We start from the raw sequence: 26,412 nt of genomic DNA, 5'->3' as shown, positions 1-26,412 counted from the left end.
AAGGAAGGTTCGAGCAACCGGATGCAAGGATCGATCGCTTCACTTCAAACAAATTTTTAAACACAAAATTTGTTTTAACATGGGTCGCTTTAAAGTCGATTCCCAAGACTTGTTGGATTGTTAGTTTTATGGGTTTAGATATATATCTATATCTAAAAATGAAAACAATTATTATTATTATTATTATTATTATTATTTTTATTATTATTATTTTATTATTATTATTATTATTTTTTAATTTTTGAAATGATAAGCAAAAACATTAAGCAAATAAAGACATAATTCACACCATAGAAAACATGACTCAAAAATCCGAAAAACATGCAAGAGTGGAAAACGTGAAATATGTGAACCGTGGACTTAGGATCCGGTACTTACAACCACACACTCCATAGGGAGGGCCCGTTACCTTAATGGTGCACTTACCATTAAATGGAAGTGAAAGGAAGTACACCAATGACAAGGGTCATTCCTCATATATAGGGTCCCAAAAAGGACTTCCTCTATATCGTGACGTAGTTCGTGAAAATGTTTTAACCGCTGACCGTTAACTTGAAAGGTACTGTTGTCCTTTGGATTTACCAAGGTAATTGCCCCGTAAGTGGGTGACTTCAAGAACTGAAAAAAGACCGCACTAACGGGTTTTAGTTTCCCGGGAAAATATGTAGACGGGAGTTGTAAAGCAAAACCTTTTGTCCGACCACAAACTCTTTGGCGCCAAAGATATGATTATCATGAACACGCTTTCATGTTAGCTTTATAATCCTTCGCATGAGATCGTAAGAATCGCCACGGATTTCTTCAAGCTCATTTAATTGTAACTTGGCGTTTGACACCCACCTCCTCATCAATATTGTAGTTAAGGCTTTTATAGCCCACGAGAGCACGGTGCTCTAATTCAACGGGCAAATGACATGGTTTCCCAAATACAAGTCTAAAGGAGACATACCTATAGGGGTTTTGAAAGCAGTTCTATATGCCCATAAGGCATCCGATAGACGCCGACCAGTTTTCCTATCGTATTTACCGTTGTTTCTAAAATCTTTTGATTTCCTATTAGAAACTTCTACTTGTCCGCTAGTTTGTGGATGATAAGGAGTTGCTACTTTGTGTGTAACTCCATACTTTTTTCACTAGGGATGCAACAACTCTGTTGTAAAAAATGTGTTCCACCATCACTAATGATGGCTTTAGGAATGCCAAACCCACAGAAAAATATATTCTTTAATAAAAATACCACGGTCTTATGGTCATTGCTACGCAAGCTAGGGGCCTCTATCCATTTAGACACGTAATCCACGCAACTAGAATATAAATATAACCGTGGGAAACAGGGAAAGGGCCCATGAAATCAATACCCCCCAAACATCAAAAATTTCTACTATCAAGATTGGATTTAATGGCATCATATTACGCCGTGATTCGCCCCCAAGTTGTTGGCAACGAATACACGCCTTGCAATGCACTTGAGCATCCTTAAAAAGGGTAGGCCAATAAAATCCATTATTGAAGGACTTTAGCGGCTGTTTTCATTCCGCTAAAAGTGGCCACCACACTTTTTGTCATGGCAGAACGATAGAACTTCATTATATTCCCAATCGGGAATGCAACGATCGAATAATCTGATCCGCACAATACTTAAAAAGGTAGGGCTCATCCCAAAGAGTATAACTTGACTCTAGCCAAGAACTTCTTACGCTCATTTCTTGTCCAATTATAAGGCATAACATCAGCCGCTAAATAATTTACGATGTCCGCGATACCACGGTGATGAAAAAATAGCATACGATGCTCATCGTGAAAAGAGTCCCAGTATGGACTCGAATCACTACTATCGCCATTTGTAAGTCTAGATAAGTGGTCGGCAACCACGCTTTCGACCCTCTTTTGTCCTTTTTATTTCTAATGTGAACTCTTGCGGAGAAGAATCCATCGGATTAATCTGCCTTAGCATCCTTCTTTGCAAGAAGGTACCTAAGGGCTGCATGGTCCGTGTAAACTAAAGTTTTAGAACCAACCAAATAAGGATCTAAACTTATCTAAAGCGTAAAATGACAGCTAAGAATTCTTTTTCAGTAGTTGAATAATTCCGTTGAGCATCGCTTAATGTTTTACTAGCATAATAAATAACAAATGGACTTATTATCTAGTTTCGCGTCCCAAGACAAGACCAACCCGCATAGTCACTAGCATCACACATGAGTTCGAAAAGGTTTAGACCAATCAGGAGGCTGTATAATAGGTGCAAGGTAGTTTAGGGCGCTTTTAAGGTTTCAAAAGCCCGCTTTACAGCTTAAAATTAAAATCAAAGATTGCATCCTTCAATAAAGTGGTTAGTTAAAGGCCTAGCTATTTTCGAAAAATCTTTAATGAAACGCCTATAAAACCCCTCGCATGGCCTAGAAAGGCTCTAATCTCACTGGACAAATTGGGTTTAGGTAGGGTCGCTTATCTTATCTAGTTTGGCTTTATCTACTTCGATGCCATCACTAGATACAATATGACCTAGTACTATGCCCTTTTGACCATGAAATGACACTTTTCCCAATTTAAAACGAGGCTCTTTTCTTCACACCGTGTCAAGACCTTAGACAAAGTTTAGACAAACATTCTGTAAAAAAAGAGTCTCCATAGATAGAGAAATCATCCATGAACACTTCCATAAAGCCTACCATGTCACTAAATATATGAAGCATACATCACCGAAGGTACCGGGGCATTACAAAGGCCAAAAGGCATTCGCTTATAGGCATATGTTCCGGGGACATGTGAAGGTTGTCTTTCTTGGTCATCAATATCAATAATAATCTGAAAATAGCCGAGTAGCCATCCGTAAAACAATAAAAGGCATGACCAGCCAGACGCTCTAGCATCCGATCTATAAATGGTAAGGAAAGTGATCCTTTCGTGTCATAGCATTTAAACGCCTCAGAATCAATACAGATTCTCCATTTCATAGGACCTTGAGTGACAACATAGTCACCCTTCCCGTTACGTACCATGGTAACTCCCGATTTCTTAGGAACTACATGAATGGGACTTACCCATTCACTATCGGAGATTGGGTATATAATACCCGCATCGAGTAATCGCAAGACTTCTTCCCTAACCACCTCTTTCATGGCAGGGTTCAAGCGATGCTGAGGTTCGCGAGAAGTCTTCGCATTATCCTCCAAATGGATACGATGAGTGCAAACATTGGGGTCAATTCCCTTAATATCGGCTAGGGACCAACCAATCGCAGACCGATGTTCCCTAATCACCCTTATTAAACATGTCTCTTCATCCTTAGTTAACAGAGAAGATATAATTATCGGGTGACTACCATCCGGATCAAGTTGAATATATTTTAACTCCGGGAAGAGGTTTAAGACCGGTGTGGACTGAATGTCCGCTGATGTTTCATAAGTGTCCTTATTCTTGAATAATGAAGACTTGCTTAGGTAGCAAGTCTTCGTGAATCGATATATGGAGCAACCGACGGGTCTACAATTGGTGTGGACTCCAGATGGTGTTGACTTCCTCTAAGTAGGAGTCATTTACAAAATCGAAGGTCCAAAAGAAAGGAATTTGTACATATTGTTTTCGTGAAACGTGTTGTTAAAATAATCTTGAGCTAAACTCTCGATCATGCTAACCTCCCCATCTACGCATCGAATCCGTAACCGTTTCATCATTTTAAAACATTTACCTCGGCATGCATGATGGCCAAAAGATAAGGACATCTTTCCATCGCGACAATTTATAAGCCGCATTGGCAAATGCCAAGAAGAAGGGCGCCCTAAAATGATCGGGTACACAGTCATTAGCTTAATTTCCTCGTATCGAGGATAACAAAATCAGCCAGATAGTAGAAATCCTGAACCTTAACAAGCACGCTTTCACTACACCTTTAGGATACTTAATTGACCGTCCGCTTAATTGCAACGCTATTTTTTGTAGGTTGCATTTCCTGTAGACCTATTTGTTTATACAAGTAATACGGGAGTAAGTTAACACTTCGCCCCGTGTCTAATAATAAGGCGGTCGCCGTGGGGAATCTCCTAAGGTGCATTTTACAAAGAGGATCTACCGGTGGTCCTTGTACTTAACAATTCCATTGTTTTCGGATAACGCTGAACCGCTATTCGCTAAAAAAGCGCCTTTTTAGGTATATTGGTCTTACGCCTAGTAGTGCACAACTTTTTAAGAAACTTAGCGGGTTAGGTAGCTTTTAATAGCTTCGAGAAAAAAGAAGGTTTATCGTTAGATTCTTAAAAACGTTCCTAATTTCCTCAAAGTTTGTATCCCCGGTTAGCATGGCTAATTTTGAGGGAACGGTGGTTTCGCTTATATTTAGTGTATGGCTCGACTTGAAGTGTAACCTTGGCTTTCTGTTTCTTAGGTTGTGGTTTAACCGACCCTACAAAGGGTAGGTTCTTCGCTTTCTATTTCGCATCTAGTTCGATATCCGGTAGGAGTAATCGATGGGGTAACTATAGGCATAGCTACTTTAGTTATCAACCACTCTTCCGTGAGCGGAGAGTGGTGATGGCATTTAGGTCACCTACTTATTGTAGTTTCCGCACTAGAATTACCGCTTTACCTCAAAGGTCGTGGTTTGCCGTTTTAGGGTTTGGTATTGCTTGTCCCGAAACACGCTTTGGTTGGTTTTCGCTTGGGCTAACCGTTGTATGCCCCGATTTATGGATTGTAAAATCTGTTGGTTTGATTGAGTCATTGTCCGAAAAGTTGCCGGGTAACTTGTATAAAGGCATCGATACGATCCGGTTGTGTAGGTGTAGTAGTCACGGGTGTGGACTGAACTATCTCTCGCTGATTATTTATGGGTGGGTTGTGATAGTTATTATTATTAACCTAACGATACCTTTATTGGTATTATAATTATTATAATTATTCTCGACCTTGTGCTTGACCTTGTCGTGGTTAAGCTTTGGTTGTTATAATTATTATAATTCCCTTGACCTTGTCCTTGTCCTTGTCTAGGTGGAGCTTGGTTATAATTGTTTGCTTGCCTAACGCTTTGATTATTGTACCGGAGGTGTTACTTGTTGATTATTTCTCCAACCGGTTAGGATGTTGTCTCCAAGGGGCGCTAGGAATAGGATAGTTATTAATAGAGTAAACATTATCTTGTTCTCGTGGTTGTTGTTCATAAGCTAGAGGACAATAATCGCCGTGGTGCTCTCGACTCAAACAGAAATTACATGGGTTGGAGTTTACATTCATGACGGGATAGGCTTTTGTTGAGCGAAATAGCCTCTACTTTTTAGTTAGAGATTCGATTAGATTTTTAAGTTCGATCGGTTTTCTCTCAAACATACCGGGCGGCTTTTTCTTGTTGAAGAAGAACTAGCCGAGGGGGATATCATCACTACCCCCAATTATTATTCCGCTTAGTTTGGTCTTCTAAAAATTTATAAGCCTCCGAGGCTCCTTTACTTAGGAAACTACCCCATTCATTATGTCAAGGACTTCTTTATGGTGGTGTAGAAGACCTTTGAAAAAGGCAATTAACTAACGGTGTCTTTAGCTAAGTTATGATGTGGACACTCTATAAGGAGATCGGTGAAACGATTCCACGCCGTAAAATGATTCATGAGGATTCCGCGAAAAGAAATGAATCTTGGAAAGCATTTCATCCGTCTTTAGGGGGGTGGGTAAAATGTTCCATAAACAAATTTAACAAGTTTAGCCCACGAGTCCACGAATTAGGCTTTGGGCAGCTTAACCAAGACGCCTTTATCGGGCTAATGTGAAAGGGAATACCCTCGGTTTAATTTGTTCCGCACCCTACCGTAGGATGATGGAATGTTGTAAGGACTTGTTCAATCCTACGCGATAATGTGATAAGGTTTTTCATGGTCTAACCCATGAAAAACGGGTAACAAATTAAATATGTTTGGGGATTCAAAATCCCCCAATCGGGTCCGCTAGAACGATGCACGATTTAGGGCTATCGCCAAGGCTTTGTAAAAAGCCGGAGAGAGGAGTCTCTTTCTTCTTCCCATTATGTCGTATGGTGTGTGTGATAGTAGTTAGAGGTGTCGGTGGGTTGTGTACTAGATAGACTTGTTTGTTGTCGTAATTACGCTTTGTTGTTTTGTTCGACCAGCACCTTAATCTCATGCAAGACTAAGTTGAGCTTAACTAAACATGCAACACTCCAAACAATTCGATATACTAGTAGAAAACCTCTAACCGAAATGCGAGGTATGGAAGAAAGGAATACCCGATTAGGCCCTTGCTTCGCTTTATGAATAGCGTCTTGTATACGCAGCGTGTTCAGTGTATAGAAGAGATTATAACACTGAAAATATGAAAGATCAAAGTTTAAATCAAAACTGTGGAAATCCGAAATTTTAACACTGGCGCTGTCATTTCAGGCCCGAAAGTAATTTTCAGATTACAATGTTTTTAGAGGGTCGGTCGCCCAAATGGGGCGGTCGCTTTCGAAATGGGAAGTCGAAGTTCCAGCTGGTCGCTGGTATGTATGCGCCAGCGCTAAACAAAATTCCAGTAACTTAGCTGGTCGCGCTCTCCTTGTATGCTGGCGCTTCCGTATTTTTTCGAATTTGTCAATACTGAAATGGGCAAACCACAAGATGAAACAAACAAGGGTGGGTGGGTTTAATGGGACTTAAAATTGACTACTTCTACTATGAAAACAATGCTAAAGTGTAACTAAGATGGCAGCGCCATTTGATAAATGTAAAAAGTATAGTCTACCTACTTAAAATGAACGATGAATTCACAACGTAAGTAAACTAAACTAACTTTCGCGGTTCTATTATCAAAGCTTCTACTCTCGAATTGCACTAAGTGGAGTAGGAAGTTCGCTCCACTCCTAGTTCCCTAGCATGGATTGTTTTCTAAGTCTAAGAAATCTCTTTAAGTCAATGAGAGCTTTTTATAAATGTTATGCTAACAAGACGCTTATTTTAAATAACTAGATATAATAAATAACAAGATAAAATATAACTAAAGATAATCTAAAGCTACGGAAATACGATTGTTTGACTCTAGATAAAGAAATAGAGGGAATTAAATCCACCTCGACTCCAACTTAATAACCTAGTATAGATTGTCGATCTCGATTCTTACGCTTTTAACGGCAAGAATTTCGAGTCTAATCCCTAGTGTTCATGGCATTCCTACCGGATACTAACTAGCATGTGAGGTCGCCCACCCATTCTCATGGCTAAACACGACCTTCTAGAGAGGGAATAGATTCTACTACCAAATTCTATACTAACCACTAAGTTTTCATCAAGGCTTCATCAACCCTCTAATGGAGGTTTAGCCTTGAGTCATCAAACCAACATTTCCCATTGAATCTAAACTAAACATAATGTAAGAAATTGAGATTTACTTAGTTAACAATAATGAATCTAATTTAATGGCTGGAATGGAATAATAACAAGAATTTAATTTAGATCTAGAATGGAAATGACAAAATTCAAATTGACAACTAACTATTTTATTAATCTAATCAATCAAGAACAATCATTCAAAGATTTAATCTAAAACAGAATTGAAATGGAACTAAAACTTAATCTATTAATAAAACTAGATCTAGAATTCTATATATTAATTTAGGTCTAACTAGCTACCATTAACAAAGAATGAAGCTTTTGTTTTATACATCCAGATCCAAAAAATCGTGCATGGGCTTGGAGCCATGTTTTGGGCCAGAGAATCAGGCCCAAAACCCAATTCTTTCGGTCCAAAAAGGCCTCTTCAGCTGCAGTTCGCTTCAACAGACTTTTTGTCCACTTCTGCTCCTCTGATTGGGGTAAGTCTTGGACCATTGGAAAGCTCTTTCCGAGCCGGTCGTTTTGACATAAGGTAGGCCCAATTCGGCGGTCTGAGTCCAAAGATATGGCATTCAGAAGTTCTCACGACCAAGCTTTGCTCCTTTATCTCGCTAAAGTGGTAATGCGGCACATAATGGACTTTGAAGCCCTGAAATGCATAAAACACGTAATCAGTATTAACTCTTACTTATTATTCACATAATTGGTCTAACAGTATGATTATTAAGGGGTTAAAACTACAGTTTTGGGCTCTTATCAACTACTTTGCACAACAGCCACCTCGACTCCCCTCCTTCCACCCTTTCAAAGGAATCTCGAGTTTGCACTCGATCCTTTTGTTTCTTGTGTGATTCATAATTTTTTAAATCCACCTAGTAAACAAATACTTATGAAGAACCAAGCATTTGACACCTCCATTTTCAGACTTGAAACAGTCCCTACCTACACCATGAATGAGTTTTGTGCTAAACCCACATCCTCATTGTTTACATGCTTTCCTTCTACAACTTATCCATATCCACCATATTCTCCACAACCATTCACTTTTCCACACTTATTCACTAGAACACTCTCTCGTTCAAAAATGAAAAAGAAGGTGCATGCTAGGTTACGTTATAGGGTTATCCGACACTTAAACTTTCATTTCACTAGGTTTTGCGTCATAGGAAATCTTGGTGCTTGATTGTGTTTGGATATGTTTTCTGTGATATTTATTTATGGAATGATTCACAACTCTTTCGGTTGTTGATATATGATAAACTGCATGTTCATACATATGTTTAGATAAAGTCTCGAGTATCTGACTATAAACGACTCAACTTTTGTGTTTGGTGCATTTCCTTTCATTTCTCAGATATTGGTGAGTGCACCATTAAGGTAACCGGCCTCCCTATAGAGTGTGTGGCTGTAAGTACCGGATCCTAAGTCCACGTTTAACATAATTCACGTTTTCCACTCTTGCATGTTTTCTCAGATTTTTTAGTCATGTTTCTCTATGGGGTGAATTATGTCTTTCTTGCTTATTGTTTTTTCTTATAAAAGTAAATATATATATATATTAAATAATAAACATAGTAATCTAGGAAGTCTCGAGAATCTGACTTTAAAAGACCCAATTGTTAAAAAAAAAAAAAAAAAACAAACAAAAAAAAAAAAAAAAAAAACAAACAAACAAATTTTCTAAACTTTGTTGTAAAAAAATTTGTTTGGGGGGGGTGTTAGTGTTTCCATCCTAGAATGTTTTATGTCCCATTAGAGTTGCTTAGGCCGCTTTTAATTGTATTTCGATTGGGTTGACATAATCTATGAATTTAGAGTTTCATCGTTAAATAACGTCGTCAAGCACGCACTTTGAGGCGTTTTCTACTATCTTATATGTCATCCATAGTCGGAATAGAGTGTTTTATGGATCATTGGATTGGAAATTCTCTCCTGATCATTTCCATATCTCATTCGCAAAAATCGAACCGGTAACGAAGCGGCAATTTTAGTTTGTAGTTTCGCGAAAAATTCAAAAATTTTGAATTGAGCTTGGGCCCAACCCAACCCGGCTGGCATACCTTCTTTACCTTTTGCCCCAACAAATGCTGCGTTCATCCTTCCAAATCGCCATTAACGACCACCAAAGCTCCAAACATAAAAAAAATAAAAATTAAAATAAATAAAAATTAAAATTAAAAAAAAATTAAAAAAAAAATTAAAAAAATTAAAAAAAAAATTAAAAAAATTAAAAAAAATTAAAAAAAATTAAAAAAATTAAAAAAAATTAAAAAAAATAAAAAAAAATTAAAAAATTAAAAAGAAACCTAACTAAACCCACGCCCACATTCAAATCAACTTCAAATCTTCTACAAATCCTTCCACCGCCACCTCCACCAAGTAGAAAAAAGCCAAAAACCACCGAAAATTTAAAAAATTGTGAACTGTCGCGCCACCACCGCGCCACCACCAATGTTTGTTTCAGTCGGTCGACTCAAATTCCAACACCACATCCCATTTAAACCCCCACTACATTCCAAACACTAAAATGGCTCAACAACGTCGAATTTTGCCGGAGCAAGCATTTACTGGTGACCACTTCGCCGCCGCTTTTTCACGGTGTGAAATGATCGAGAGAGACTTGAATAGCTTGTAGTACTTTCGATCGCCTTTTACCACGAAGACTTAGTCCGACGGTTCTACAACACGAGGGAGTTGGAGGGGACTAGAATTTTTGTTATGGTGGTGAAGAGGAGGAAGGAAGTAACTACTGGGTTGTTGGCTGAGATTATAGGCATTCCGCCTAGAATCCATCTAGATGTCACGTTACAGGAGTCCCAATATAATGGGGTAGAGTCGTTGATGCACGTGACAGTTACCGAAGGGAACTACAATGCGAGATCACATTGTGTTCGCCAGGCATCCCTCAGAACCAACCAGCTAGCTAGAGTTCAGTGGATTGGTCGGAACGTCCTGGGGAAGGAGAAGGTCAGCAACATCGGTCTGAACTGCCTCCACATTTTATGGATACTCCAGGAGCAGAAGTACGAGTTCTCAGATCTTGGAGTTTTTGCTTAGCATGATTAGGGGGAGTAGGGAAGGCTGTTGCACCTCTCCTCGTTGATAACCAAGATCATCTTTGAAGTTGAGAGCGACTCGGCCTCGATAAGTCTTACATCACCCTACACCAAAATCCTCGCATCTATAAGGATTGTGTCCAACGAGTTTGGAGGTTGCCTGAGGATAGGGTATAGGACGAGGAGGATGGTGGAAATGAGAATGCCTTGGAGGATGAGGAGGACTTGACTTGTTTTGATGCGGATGCCTTGGAGAGGTGTTGGTCGATCACGAACGCATGGTTGTAATTCATCGTGGCATCGTTCACTCAACACTATCTGCGAAGACCTCGGGAATCGACGGGGCTACTATCCATCATAACTTTGAGATCCGATCCCATGGGAGGACGAAATGCGGTGGGAACAGATGAGGGCCGAGCTAGAAGCTCGAAGCACCGATTCGAGCCGACATGCTTGCACGATTCCCACCTCACGGGGATTCTCCTTCTGCGGACACACCATCGAGGCACGGCGTCGTCGCCGAAAGACGAATGGGGCTGGTCCATCGGGGAGCTCGGGGAGCCATCTCTCGAAGGCGTGTGCCCTCGCTACCCGATGCCGAAGTGGTTAGGGATAGTATCATTTGATGTTTTTTTTTTAATTGTAGTTTCATTATTGTTATTTATTTTAATGTAAGTTAAATTCTGTAATTTGAATTTTGTAGTGAAATGTACTTCGAATGAAAATTTTAATATAATGCGGTTATTTTCATTGTACGTGGTTGTTTCATATTGATCCCACCTTCCCAAATTGTTTAGGGGTGGTGTTATCTATTCCAGCATGATTTTTATATGACCCTCGTTTTAGAATTTATTGCGGAGTCAAGGTGAAAATATAGCCGATTAGGCATATCTATGAATAAGTATCATGGTAGAATGAAATCTCGATTAAATAGGTAGATTCTATCCTAAATTCAACCTAAAAGATACTAGGTTTGTTTTAGAATCAAGGAAATGAGTTGTTTCCGTTTTCGGGTTTGGAAATTTTAGGATTTTCGGAAACTGCCGTAAAAACTTTTTGGCAACTTCCCGATCCGTTTTATCAATTTTAAACCTATATAAACTTCATTTATTCTACACTCACAACCCACACTACACCTAACTTCCATCACTCACCTTTCACACCCACGATTCCCACATTTCGTCTAATTTTCCAATTTTCAAGACCTCGGGCGGCGCAAGGCTTCGCGAGGAGTGCACTCAGCTACACAATTTTTTCAGAATTTTTGTCGAGGCGCTTTTCGCTCCAAATAGAGCGACTCGCTACGACTTCCGTGGACCAGAAAAATTCCAATTTTTCTGCAGGTTGTTCCCGGATCATTCGCAGCTATTTCAGAGCATAATTTTGAGATGACATCTCCTACATTGATACCGGAACAGTCTTTCGAAGATTTGTTCCAAAGCACTACTTACGGTGCTTGGTTTCGCGAAGCGATCACATACGTAGGCTGGGAACCGCTTATGGTAAGACATGATGCACTTTATTCTCCAACACTAGCATCTTATTTTTATGATAACTGCATTTTCTTTGAGAGACCAGATGGAGAACAAGTGTTCTCCATCAACATTGATAATGAACCAATGGAAATTATCAGGTTATTGCTAGCATTTGTTCTTGGACTTGCTATGCCCGCTGAAATACAAGACCCATGGTGTTATTGGGTAGATAATATGTATGTCTACACTTATGAGTTTTTGCATGAGTCATATGGCGCAGGCATTTTCCGTATCGAGGACCAAGGGGAATATAACGTCGCCTTTGCTAGCCTGTCCATGAACATAGGAACCTGCTTATGTTTTGGATCATGCTAAATATTTTTAGGGGAATGGCGTTTTTCTTACGTGAATGATGCCACTTGCAGCGTCTTCCTTTGCTTTAGCCACGGGGCGTATGTGTCATGACCTTCCCGAACCTTGATGTCTAGTTTAGCTCGATCCCATAGCATGAGGCATAAGTACCTTCTTATGCCTGTTCTAATTTCCGTATTATGCTATGTTTCTTTCCCGGTTTTGTACACGTTTCCGCGGATTGGATTCGCGGTCAACACCGTGTAAGACCCACAAATAGTATTATTCGATCTTTACGGTAATGACTTGGCAAGGGTGGAGGATACAACCTCATCAGGGTTGCACCCTACACCCCCGTCGGACCAAGTGGCACTTAATAGGTTAGCAATAATAGATGATAAATGGCGGAAAGCCCGCAAATTATCATGGCATGGCAGACGCTGAAGGAACCTCACTTCTTTATAGAAGAAGATGATGAAAGGGGATGATGAATAAGCGGAGGATAAGGTAAGTTTTAATTATAGTTAGTGTCCGCTTATGTCCCAAGCAATTTCATTCTTTTAACCCCATAATGGGTAGAACTTCGTTATAGAGTTAAGTCAATTTTTTTTTCCTATATTAGTATGTTCTAACCTTGTTTTGCAGATGTTCCTGAATTTCACGCGATTCAATGGTATTTTTCCAACCCTCTTTATTTAAAATGCTTTGAGGACAAAGCATGCTTCTTGTTTGGGGGCATAGAAACACGTGTAATTAAGGCATCTATTAGGATATAGATAGGTATAATATGCATTTGTTTTCTAGTTAAAATTTAAAAAAATTCAAAAATATAAATAAATAAGTTATGCTATACACTTAGGAATATTGGTATTGTTTTCTTTCTCTATGCTCTTAATAATCTAGAAGTCTCACGTAGCTTTTGCATTAGAATAATTTTTAGAAACTTAGGTTAATATGTAGGTAATAATCTTTGCATCTATCTATAAATATATTACATGAGTATTCATGATTGTTAGCAGTGAGTTTCTGAAATCTAGGCTAGAGTACTTATTCTACAAATCTTGTGAGAATATAGCCTAAATCCTTATATGAGCAAAACATTTGAGAAATGACACAAGGGAGAAGTAAAATCCGGATAGAGATATCACACGTCCACTTGCTTGATCACTAAACCATATCCTAAGCGAGAATTTAGGCCCTCTTTGGATCGATATAGCCGAAATTCAAACCTATGAATTATTTTCCGCTAATTAAGCCCTCTCGAGCCTTTCTTTAGCCTTTCATAAACCACAAATCCTTTTACCCTGTACAAAACAAAATAAAAAAAAAAATCAACCTACCCAATTTAGATAAGTCTGAGAATAGAATGAGGAAGAAAGAATAAGAGAAAAACCTGTGTAAACAAAAGTTAGTTAATTGCTTCAGAAAATAAAGAAAAGAAGTTTCCATCCAAAGAAAAGAAAAAGAAAAATAGAAATAAAATAAAAACTTCAAAAAAAAATATAATAAAAGGAGTCAAAAGCCAAAGAAAAAGAAAAAAATATGGCTAAGGATGGTAACAAAGTGTAGAAGCAAAAGTAAATAACAAGGTTTTCTCTAGTTACATAATATGAAGACTCTATTATCTCAGACTTGTCCTTTTTGAATATCCATTTCCTTCCTTCTTAAACCATCTCCTAATCCCCGCAACACCTAATAAAGACCTCTAGCTCAATTTGGAATAGGTTAGTGTGATAGTAAGTGGCAGATGTGTTTGATCAACTCAGGCTTCCTTGTTGTCATTGAGATTGTAAGGTAAAGTGTGCCCACCGCGCACCACACCGATGTGAAATTTGAGTGGAAAAATCAGTGTTGTATCTTGACTATTATTGTGAGAACCTACTTAAGGACGCTTATTCGAAGTTTGAAAACAAACCTACTAGGCATTTCATAGTATTATTCATTGTATATATGTTTATTGTAGATGATTGATTATTATGCATATATTAGCTTAGATTTCGACTTGATTACTCTATATGCATTGCTAGTGAGAGGTATAGTTAATTTAGAGCATGAATAAGGAAACAATAGTTTTATTTCTTAGTCGTTGTAGTATAGGTGAAGTTTGTGAGTACCTTCACTGAAAAACTCTCATGAGGCTATAACTCGTCCACTAGGGAATTCCTAGTGGTTTAAGGCCTTGTTGCATATGGTCAATGCAATCGCACTCAGCGAAATGAGAGTAGATAAAGCTCCATTTTTTGTCACTTATTCTAATTTCTCATCTTTGCTTGAGGACAAGCAAAATGCTGTTTGGGGGTGGTTTGATAAGAGCCTAAAACTGTAGTTTTAACCCCAATAGAATCATACTTTTAGACCAATTATGTGAGTAATAATTAAGAGTTAACACTGATTACGTGTTTTTATGCATTTCAGGCTTCGAAGTCCATTATGTGCAGAAATGTGCCACTTTAGCGAGATAAAGGAGCAAATGTCGGTTACTAAGGAGTTTCGTGATTAAAGGCCAAGATTCAAGAAGACAAAGCCTTTCTGAAGCCCGGTCAAAAGCTGAAAAGTCGACGCGGGCAGAAACAGCACACAAAGTCAATAGAACTTCCAAAGGCCGTATCTTTGGACCCAGACCTCGGAATAGGGCCTACCTTATGTCAAAACGACCGGCTCGGAAAGAGATTTCCAATGGTTTAAGCCTTGACCCAATCAGAGGAGTATAAGTGGATGAAAAGTTTGTTGAAGTCAACTGCAGCTGAAAAGGCCTTTTTGGACTGAAAGAATTGGGTTTTGGGCCTGATTCTCTGGCCCAAAACATGGCTCCAAGCCCATGCACGATTTTTGGATCTGAAACTATAAAAACAAGAGCTTGACTCTTTGTTAATGGTAGTTAGTTAGACCTAAAACTATAGATAATTACAGATCTAGTTTTCATGTAATAAAATTAAGTTTAGTTTAAATTAAATTCTTAGTTTAGATTAAACTCTTAGAATCATTATTCTTAATTAGTTTGATTAATAAAATAGCTAGTTTGTCAATTTCGATTCTTGTCATTTACAATTGTGTAGATCTAAATTCCCTTACTACGTAGATAGCTAGACCTAGATTAGTTAGATTATTAATTTAGTATTTGAATCATTGTTTTATTATTCATTAGATTAATAAAATAGTGTTCTCCATAATCTAGTTTCATTTCCATTAATTGTTTAATTTCAATTCGTAGATTTAATTATTTGTCATTATTAGTTAAATTCAATTATTGCATTAGTAGTTTTGAATTGAGTTTAAACAAGCAAAGTTTCAATCTTTATATCATGTCTTGTTTGAATTCCATTGGGAATGATAGCGTGATGATTCTCGGCTAAACCTCCATTGAGGGGGTTGAGAAGCCTTGATGAAAGCTTGATTCCAATTATCGTAGAGTCGTCGTAATTTCCTTTCCACTCTAGAAACGATTAGTTCACCATGAGAATGGGTGTAATCGTTCACATGCTAGTTATGAATTGGTAGAAATGTCATGTGTAATTAGGTATTAGGAGTAACCAGATTGTTCTACGAAGCAGTTCAATTCGGATTACGACGATTCGTCGTTAGTAGGGTTAAGTCGAGTTAAGGTGGAATCAATCCCCCTCTAACTCCTTATCATAGAATCAACGTAGCATTCCCATAGTTGTTCTAATAGTCGATTAGTTGCATCTTGTGGATAGTTGCATCGTAGTCTAGTTGCCATTTCGTAAATCTCTCGATAGACTTAGAGTAGATTACTTATACGTAGAGAACACAGCATGCGGAAGGACTAGGAGTGGAACGAATCATCTACTCCACTATATCTCATAGGATTGAGAGTAGAATCTTTGATAAAATATAGACACATAATATAGTTTTAGTTTACTTACGTTTTGAGTTTCATCGTTCATTTCGTAGGTAAACTATCAATTTTATGTTTTATCATAGACCTAATTTAGATGCAATTAGAGCCGCCTACGGCGTCCCAGCCGATGTTATGTTGGAACACGTGTCCTCTATCACCCACTATCTCCATTTAGTTCCCCACCGTCCGGGCTCTCTTGTTATCATTGTAGGCCAATTAGTTGCCGGTCTACGGCTTCCACTCACTCCTCTAGACGTCAAAGTTTGTAACCACTTTAACATTCCCCCGTGCCAAGGCATAGGAAATTTCTGGCGAATAATGTATGCCGCGAAATTCTTATAATAGGACATGGGAACCCAATATCACCAGCTGCGACATCTACTCTCACTACTATCTCAAAACCAGCACCAAGGATGTCAGCATAGGATACCAGTCCTTCTGTGTATGCCCCAAGAAACAATCTTTTCTCCTCCGGCTTACCACTTCAGATAAAGTGTGGCACCACTATCCGCTATATGTATCAAGAAACTTTATGTCCGCAGACATTCCTTCCACCCTGACTCTTAATCATCTTGCCTTTTGACTTTGCGGTGAGTATCGTAGTTCTTTCCTCATTCCTTAAGATGTTTTCCATGTAATCTACTAACTCGCGATTGCTCTTATTTGCAGGTTGGCAGCTGGATTCTAAATCCCGAATCTATGATAGCATCTCCTGTCCTATCTTTGCCCATCTTCGCGACCTTGGTTCTACCCAGGCTAAATTCTTAGGCATTCATCCCACCACCGCTACTCCCTTATTGCCCCTCGCCGATCTCAATACATTCTGCGGCTTAACAGGTCCATTTTTCCGTCCTCCCCCTCCCAAGGAGCGAAAGCCCCGAGCGTCTCCTCCTTCAAAGAAGAGGTCTCACACCCATACATCTCATCGCCCTCCTCCCCGAACCTCCTCACACTCTTCCGCCTCCCATGAATCTCAAGACCCTCACCCCTCCTCCGCTCCCAAAGACGTCCCTTCCTATCGCTCTATCTCCCACTGGGACGATCAGTTCGCCTCTCCCCCCTCACCTCCAGAAGACATGGATGTCCACAAGCAAAAATTGTTCGATAGCAATTCCGACGACAATGTGACGAAGATTCCCTCCACTGAAATGCAGGCGCCTGCTAACCAGCCACCAGCCAAGAGGCCGCAGACCTCCACCTCTGAAGAGCCTGCCCCTACCCCTCAATCGGCCTTCATACCTGAAGGTCCAACCCCTACCTCTTCACCTTCTCACCCTGCTGTCTCCTCTTCACCACTCCGCCGCCCGGCAGCAAAAGAACCATTTCGACCTACCGTACCTGCACCTGCATCCACTCTTGCACCTGTTGAGGACTTCTGCCCCATATTCAAGGTGCGCAACCGTAAGGTGAATACGGCGGACTCCGCTCTGGACAATGCCGCCATGGCCTCCTCCTTGTTCTACAATGCTCATCTGCCCAAGGACATAGCCTACGCAGACGAAGGTTCGTTCGATTAACACCGCACTTCGTTGTACACCAACTGGGAAAAGGTACAACTTCCTCTCTCTCCTTTTTTTTTGTTTTTTTTTGTTTTTTTTTTAAGTGGAAATTTTATTAATAAAGATAATGAGTTTTACAAATAATTAGGACAAGCGTGCAACAAATTGCGTTGCAAGTCCTTTCTGAATGGCAAATCCTATTCTCCTAAATACAAACTCATTGGAACCAACTGTCAGTACGTTCCAGTCCATAACTTTCTGCAATCTCTTAAGGAGCCAACGAATTGTTGTGCCAAGAAACCAAAAGTGTCAAAACTGAAAGGAATGAAACAATGTTGGTTAGCTCTACAAGCCTCCTCGTGTTTCTCAATTTTCCTTGCCGCTCCCTGCTTATCCCACCTCAAAGACTCCATTCCCAAGCCTTACCAATGGAGAGGCTCCAGTTACATCAACACACGCATGCCTCCCCTCAGACCAACTATAGACCAATACATCCGCAGGTCGAAGTGTCGATCTTCCCTCATTCGGATCCCCTCATTTTTTTTTATCCATCTCCATCTTTGATCCCAGGTGAGCCTGGACATCTCCTTCATGATCCGCGGCCTGTTCAGCACCAAGAATAAGGTGACAGCTTTGGAGCAAGAACTTAACGGCCCTACCGGCTTGTGAGCTGCCTATGCCGGACTTCAGTCAAATCTGGCAGCTGCCAATTTGACCAAAGTCTAGGCTCATAATGAACTCAGGTCGGTGGAATCCTCTCATCAACGATACATGGATTCAGTCAATGAGTGCCTAAGCTGTCAAAGAGAAGAGCTCCTCCAACCCCACCAGCTCAACTTGGACGCCCTTACCCAATAACATCAGAAGACTGTGGACGCCCTCAGTCAGTCCCACAAGGATGATACCGCCAAGCTGATGGAGCAGCACCAATCAGACATGACGGTTCTTCGTGACCGCTTCAAGGCCCTGGTTGACAAGAATAACTTGATCGGCTCACCCAGGAAAGTCGCCTTCTCCCTGAAAAACCTGCCACCCCGGTGATTGAACCTACTGAGGTCGCCAGGGAGGGGGTCGCAGACCCTGACGACATTCCTGATAACCCTGTGATGGGCGAAGACACCCTCCCCGTGGCAGCCATTGAGGAGTCCCCCGCTGCCACTGCTAAATGAACCACTGAAGAAATGATAGTTGATGCATCCACCTAGGGAATGCCCTAGTCCTTTTTTGTTTTGTATTAAAACATTGTTATTAACTCGCGATTTGATTCGCCCCCTGCTTATTGATTTTGATGTTTGATTACGTTTTACATGCATGTTGCCTTTTCCTCTTCGATCTTTGTCTGCTTGTTAGATTTGCAAAGCATACCCCCATGCACATTTCCACATCACTAGTCAGTCCCTTGCCCTATCCTTAATGCCTTCCTACAACTTTCAACTCCAAAGCTTTCCTCATCTAATTAGGGCACTCCGCCGGCTCTATTGCAATGAGCGGCGTGCCCCGACTAGCGTCAGCGATGGGATCATCCCCTCCGCTACCTCTCCCTCTGATAAGCATTGAAGCCTGTCGGGGCCTCTCTCTTTGCCCCATGTGTCTCTTGCCTCTCTAATCCACGGAGGGCTCATCCCGCTCCGTGGACTCCATCATGCCATGACCTGCTGGAACAACTCATCTTGTTCCAGGCCCCCCCGCTAGTGTCAGCGAAGGGCTCATCCCCTCCGCTGCTTCTCTCTCTGATGGGCGTTGAAACTCAATGGGGTCACTCTTATTGCCCCATGTGCCTCTTGCCTCTATGATCCGTGGAGGGCTCATCCCGCTCCATGGACCCAATCATGCCATGACCTACTGGAACAACTCATCTTGTTCCTAGCTCCCTCCAGTGCTAGTTTCAGAGACAGGTTCATCCCCTCCGCTGTTTCTCCCTCTGATGGGCGTTGAAGCTCAATGGGGTCCCTCTCATTGCCCCATGTGCTTCTTGCCTCGCTGATCCGTGGAGGGATCATCCCGCTCTGTGGACCCAAATCGTGTCATGACCTGTTGGAACAACTCATCTTGTTCCAGGCTCCTTCCAGCACTAGTTTCAGTGAAGGGCTCATCCCCTCCGTTGCTTCTCCCTCTGAAGGGCGTAGAAGCCCAATGGGGAACTCTCTCGTTGCCCCATGTGTCTCTTGCGTCTGCGATCCACGAAGGGCTCATCCCACTCTACGAGCCCAATCAGGATCTCAATCCTGCTGGAACAAACCTTTGTTCCCGGCTCCTCCCATCTCTGGTATTAGCGAAGGGCTCATCCCCTCCGTTGTCTACCCCTCGGACAAGTGTAGCCATCTGCTGGGGCACTCTTTCTGCCCCCTGTGCCTCTCGTATCTCTAGTCTATGGTTCGCATTCCCATTCAGAAATCATACATAACAAACATATTTCTTTTCACAAAAGTGTTGTGGTTTTATATATTTATAAACAACTTTAGTCCTCCGCTCTGGACTTTCCTTACATTGCTCTGTAACTTCGGTACATTCAGTTGTAAAAAAATTTCAACATTCTTACATTCCAAGGCTTCTCTATTAGCTTGCCCTTCATTGTTCGTAGCTTATAGGTTCCAGACCCCCCCTACCTCCACCACGGTGTACGACCCCTCCCAGTTTGGACCCAGCTTCCCGTCCCTTTCTTCCTTCATGCTCGGAGTCACCCATTGGAGCACCATTTCCCCTACCTTGAACTGCCACGGCCTGACCCGCTTGTTGTATTGCCTCTGTAATCTCCAGTGATACTCTTCCAATCAAATGCAAGCTGAATCTCTTTTCTCTTCTGCCAAATTCAAATCCCCTACCAAGATGCACCAATTCGATCCTTCCTCCACAGTCTTTGTTCTCATAGTAGTCGCCACCATTTCCGAAGGAATCACGGCCTCAACGCTGTATGCTAAGGCAAATGGGGTCTCTTTGGTGGTGGTCCGTGGCGTGGTTCACACTATACCATAACAAGGATTTTCTAACAATTGCAATTTCACGTTTGTAACACATATACATCCGTTAGTAAATTAATAACGGTTAGGATTCCGTTACAAAGTTACTTAACCGTTACTGAATTACAGGGATTACTTTGTGATGTTTATCAAGATATTAACTAACGGATAGTCAACTGTGACAGATGCTAAAATGAAAATGAGAAAGTGAGACCAATTATAAAAAAAAAAAAACAAAAAAAAGGCAAAAGTTTAAGTGGGATTATTTCACGGTAAAGTATTAAGTATTACAGAAACACCCCATTTTTGTGGTTACATAGTATGATAGTTGACAATACAAATGAGTGTTTAAGTATTACCTGTACATTTGCATATAATTAGATCTGTTATATCTTAAGTCTCGTGTTTTCATATAATTAGGAGTAGCTTATTTTAATTCTTTTTAAATTTTAATAGATTATCAATTGATTTCTACCAGTTAAGTATTTGATTTATTTATTTGGAACTATGGGATGAAAAGTTATTGAATTGCTCAAAGACATGAATGGCATTGTAACGTACATACGCCAAGATTTCACAAGAGACCAGTAGTCTTGGTGACCAGTAGTGTCGACATGATAGTAGTGGACCCTCGCGGGTGCATGTGCTTCTGTTTGGGGAGGGGATCTCCTATCTCAGGAACTTGCGTACATTTTTATTTTTATTTTTTGTTAAAGGTAATTGATTCATTATTGAAAATGAGAAGAATAAAAAATGTTACAAGAAAGGAAAGGAACTAGCGAGTAGGGACTGTTAAGAAGTTAGACAGGTGTTTATATGACACCATATCTATTAAATCATGTCTTGAATCTATAATAGGTAGTGTCCTGGTTCAGGATCTTGCATACATGTTTTGATGAATAAATAATGCTGAGATGTTTTGAATTTCTAAGTGAGATAGCTAATTGAGGCGAACTCATGGTGTTATCATGAGTTGTCGGGTTTTACCCTGGAAGCGACAGTTAGTTAGATTGGATAGACGACTAGACATAGTCACCCATGAAACCATTTACTAATAATCTTCTGAGGTTTTGGCATAAGGTCCACTAGAAATATTCTACCTATAGGTTGCATATTTTTGTTCATGACTAAGGTGGATAGTAGTGTTCACTCCTCTATCTCGGATCACCAAAATTTCTCTTTCTTTTTGAATATCATTTTGTTTGCTCAAACTTACTTCATTTTCTCGTGTCTTTGTCTTGAAATGTGCGGATGAAAAAGGAAATGTAGCGAACCGGAGGGAGCACTTAATATTGCCACTTGCAAATGTTGGAATAAGGAATAAAGCACGTGAAACCTATTAGCAGGTACATTATCTCTGTTCCGCTGGTAGATCTTAATCTTTCAGTTCATTCGTTTAACAGTTCCTATTTGCATCTAATATAAGATATAAGATTGACTTAACTTATTGCTTAATTTGGCGATCCTGCTTGTGATTCACCTGACGGATAAAATCTTCAAGAATTATCATTCATGGTGTGCATATTTGCAACGCAAATTGTTGCAACCATTTCATAATTTTTTATATTTTTATAATTATCGACTCCTTGGTTAGATGTTGAAGGCGAGCAATACACCTAATCTGACTTCATCAGCTGAACCCGTTTGGGTTGCCTACGTACCCCCTTATCGAGGAATCAAGCTGCACCGTAGTTCTCTCCTCTCTCCACTCTTTTCTATCTCACTCTTGGATTCTCCACCTCTTTAGACGTCATCTGCTCTAGTTGTATCCCTATTCTCCTCTCGTTGTCTCCTCATTCCAGCTCCTCTTCTCTAGGTTTCTCCTCCTCTCTGGATGTCATCTTCGTACTCTTCTTCTCGAGATCTCTCCTCCTAATCCTTCTCTTCTCTGGCTGTCGTCTCCTTTGGCCAGCGTCTCCTCTGACCGTCGTCTCCTCCTTTCTCTACTCTAGATATCTCCTCCTCTCTTCCTCCTCATCTCGGGACATCATCTCCCTACTCCTCCTCCTCTCTGACCGTCGTATCCTCTGGCTGTCATCTCCTCTGACCGTCGTCTTCTTTGGCTACCGTTCCTATGGCCGTTGTCTCCTCCTTTCTCTGCTCTGGATATCTCCTCCTCTTTTTCTCCTCATCTCGGGACATCATCTCCCTACTCCTCCTCCTCTCTGACCGTCGTATCCTCTGGCCGTCATCTCCTCTGGCCGTCGTCTTCTCCCTTCTCTGCTATAGATATCTCCTCCTCTCTTCTTCCTCATCTTGGGACATCATCTCTCTACTCCTCCTCCTCTCCGGCCGTCGTATCCTCTGGCCGTCGTCTGCTCCCTTCTCTGCTATAGGTATCTCCTCCTCTCTTCTTCCTCATCTCAGGACATCATCTCCCTACTCCTCCTCCCCTCTCTGGCTGTCGTCTCCCTTCTCCTCTTCTTTAGATCTCCCCTCCTATTCCTCCTCCTCTTTGATTGTCGTCTCATCTGGCTGTCGTCTCCTTTGGCCGTCGTCTCCTCCCTTCTTTACTCTAGATATCTCATCCTCTCTTCCTCCTCATTTCGGGACATCATCTCCCTACTCCTCTTCTTCTCTGGCCGTTGTCCCCATTATCCTTTTCTCTAGATCTCTCATCATCTTCCTCCTCCTCTCTGGTCGTTGTCTCCATACTCCTCTTCTCTGGATCTCCCCTCCTATTCCTCCTCCCTTCGGGCTGCCATCTCCCTTCTCCTCTTCTCTAGATCTCCCCTCCTCTTTCTCCTCTCTCTGGCTGACGTCTCCATACTCCTCTTCTCTAGATCTCCCCTCCTCTTCCTCCTCCTCTCTGGCCGATGTCTCCTCTGGCCGTCGTCTCCACCTACTCTGGTTGTCTCCTCCCTCTTCCTCCCCTCAACCTCTCTCTTTTTCTCTATCTGGTGCCTCCTTCCTCCATTTCTTCTTTCTCTTTTCCTTTTCCTCCCCTCTTAAGTTCCCTTCTCTTCACTTTTATATCTCCTCCTTAGGTTTACCTCATGGGGCCCTAGCATGGTCTGGGCTATTCTCGGGCCCCCATACATCTGATAGCCCCATCTTATGAAAATGGGCTGTTACATTTGCCCCTCTCCGGGTTGGTGATGATGACGACGATTAACCCGAAGTCTCTGAACTTCATTGTCTCTCTCTCTGAACTCTAGATATCCATGATTATCTTGGGGCTGTTTGCATCCTTCTTCTCTCCTCGGGGCGTTCATATCCATGTACTTTCAACCTCTTTGGATCGTATGTCTGTAAGGTACTCAGTCCCTCTTTTTGCTATTAGATCTTCTTATTGAATTCACTACCATTCCTCGAAGTGTCTCTTTCCCGTGGCACTCTCTTCACCATCAATTATCATGTCCGTGAAGTGTCTCAATCTATCGGTTCTCATTCATATACCTCATTAACGTATCCACGAAGGGTCTCATCCCCTTCGCTCTCACTCTTCAACTCAATACAATGCCCATGATGTGTCTCAACCCAGCCAGCACCTTTAACATAGAACTCACTACCATGTCAGTGGAACACCTCCCCCAACCACCAGCTCTCCTTCTCGGAATTCACTACCCTGTCCGCGGAGTGTCACACCTCAGCCACCATCTCTCCTTCAGAGAACTCACCACTATGTCCGTGGAATGTCTCAGCCCAGCCATAAGCTCTCATTCACAGTACTCACTACTATGTCCGCGGAGTGACTCACCTCAGCCACCATCTCTCCTTTAGAAAACTCGCCATTGTCCGCGGTGTATCTCAGCCCAGCCATAAGCTCTCCTCCACGGGAACTTCACTCTATGTCGTCAGGAGTGTCTCACCTCGGCCGCCATGCATCTCTCGCCGGAAAACTTCGCCACTATGTCGGGAGTGTCTCATCCCCGCCATAAGCTCTCATTCACGATTTCTCTCTACTATGTCCGCGAGTGACTCACCTCGACCCACCATCTCTCCTTGAAAACTTCGCCACTATGTGCCCGGATTATCTCCACCCACCATAAGCTCTCAATCACGGAACTTCGCTACTATGTCCATGCGGGTGTCTCACCTCGGCCGCCATGCATCTCTCGCCAAAAACTTCGCCACTATGTCCACGGAGTGTCTCAGTCCCGCCATAAGCTCTCATTCACCGTACTCACTACTATGTCCGAGGAGTGTCTCACCTTAGCCACCATGCATCTCTCCTTTGGAAAACTCGCCACTATGTCCACGGAGTGTCTCACCCCCGCCATAAGCTCTCATTCACAGTACTCACTACTATGTCCGCGGAGTGACTCACCTCAGCCACCATCTTTCCTTCAGAAAACTCGCCACTATGTCCGCGGAGTGTCTCACCTCAGCCGCCATGCATCTCTCCTTCGGAAAACTCGCCACTATGTCCACGGAGTGTCTCATCCCCGCCATAAGCTCTCATTCACCGTACTCACTACTATGTCCGCGAGATTAGTGTCTCACCTCGATCGCCATGCATCTCTCCTTGAAAAACTTCGCCACTATGTCGGCGGAGTGTCTCACCCCCCATAAGCTCTCATTCACACGGTACTTCACTACTATGTCCGGGTGACTCACCTCGACCACCATCTTTCCTTCCCGGAAAACGTCCACTATGTCCGTGGAGTGTCTCGATGACCATAAGCTCTCCTTCACATAACTTCACTACTATGTCCGGCGGATTGTCTTACCTCGGCCCCATTTATCTCTCGCCCGGAACTTCGCCACTATGTCCGGAGGGCTCATCCCCCCCCTCTCCGCTATCTGCTTTCGGGGTGGGGAAGCGATGAGGGCCACCGACTTGCCCCTATGTTTGATTCGGATCTCATCTCTGCGGAGGGCTCATCCCCGGTCTCTCTCTCTCGGGTGGAGTCGATGAGGGGCAACTCATCTTGCCCCATGTTTGATTCGGACCTCATGTCGCGTATCTATCGGCGAGGCGTTGGACCGCGAGGGTCTAGGACAGCTCTGCCTGCCCACACCAGCTGTTTAGACCGCGGGGTCCACCGGATCCTATCCGGCTTCGGACCGGACGCCGGTCGGGATAGCTCACGCCCACACGCAGCTATTTGGACCACGAGGGTCGCGGGGGCTCATCCACCCCCGCACTCGTTCGGATAGCCCCGACATATCAGCGAAGGGTCTTCTCGAACCCTCCGGCTCTGCGGCTTAGAGGCGGCTCCTCTATCTCTCTTCCTACATACAAATAAAACCCACATCCTCACTACCTAGAGACACCAATGATTAAGGTTCCCGTATATAGCTAATCTGGGGCTCGACCGGTCTTACTTGCTGTTATATCCCGCAATAAACCCGGTCAATATCAACTCTGTTCCGTTGATCCTTTTCTTTCTTTGTAACCTGCCACGGTGTATGCCCCTCTACCTTCCTTACAATCATCTAACCATCCGTATTTGGACACTCGAAGTCGTTGATCTCCATCCCAACCTATTGATCTCATCCTTTCTCTACCTCGAACTGCCTTGCCGTCAATGTTGTCAAACACTCTTGCTCAAGCTCTAAAATTGATTAGAAAGTACTCCAGTTGAATGTTGATTGTATGATAGGATGCCGGCACTGGGCTCGTAGCCACGGATCTATTGCACTTGTTTGTGTTTCACCCCGTAGGTAATCCTTCCATAGATGCCAGAACAAAACCATGTGGTAGAGAACAATAACTTTTTCCTTTTGGTCCCCACAGACGGCGCCATTTGTTGCAACCATTTCATAATTTTTTATATTTTATAATTCTCGACTCCTTGGTTAGATCTTTGGCGAAAATACACCTAATCGACTTCATCCCGGAACCCCGCTGGGTTGCCCTCGTTACCCACTTATCGAGGGATCAAAGCTGCACCGTAGTTCTCTCCTCTCCACTCTTTTCTATCTCACTCTTGGATTCTCCACCTCTCTAGAC

Source organism: Coptis chinensis, chromosome 3 (assembly GCF_015680905.1).
Source record: "Coptis chinensis isolate HL-2020 chromosome 3, ASM1568090v1, whole genome shotgun sequence".
Lineage (NCBI taxonomy): Eukaryota > Viridiplantae > Streptophyta > Magnoliopsida > Ranunculales > Ranunculaceae > Coptis > Coptis chinensis.
This window is presented reverse-complemented; position numbering follows the sequence as displayed.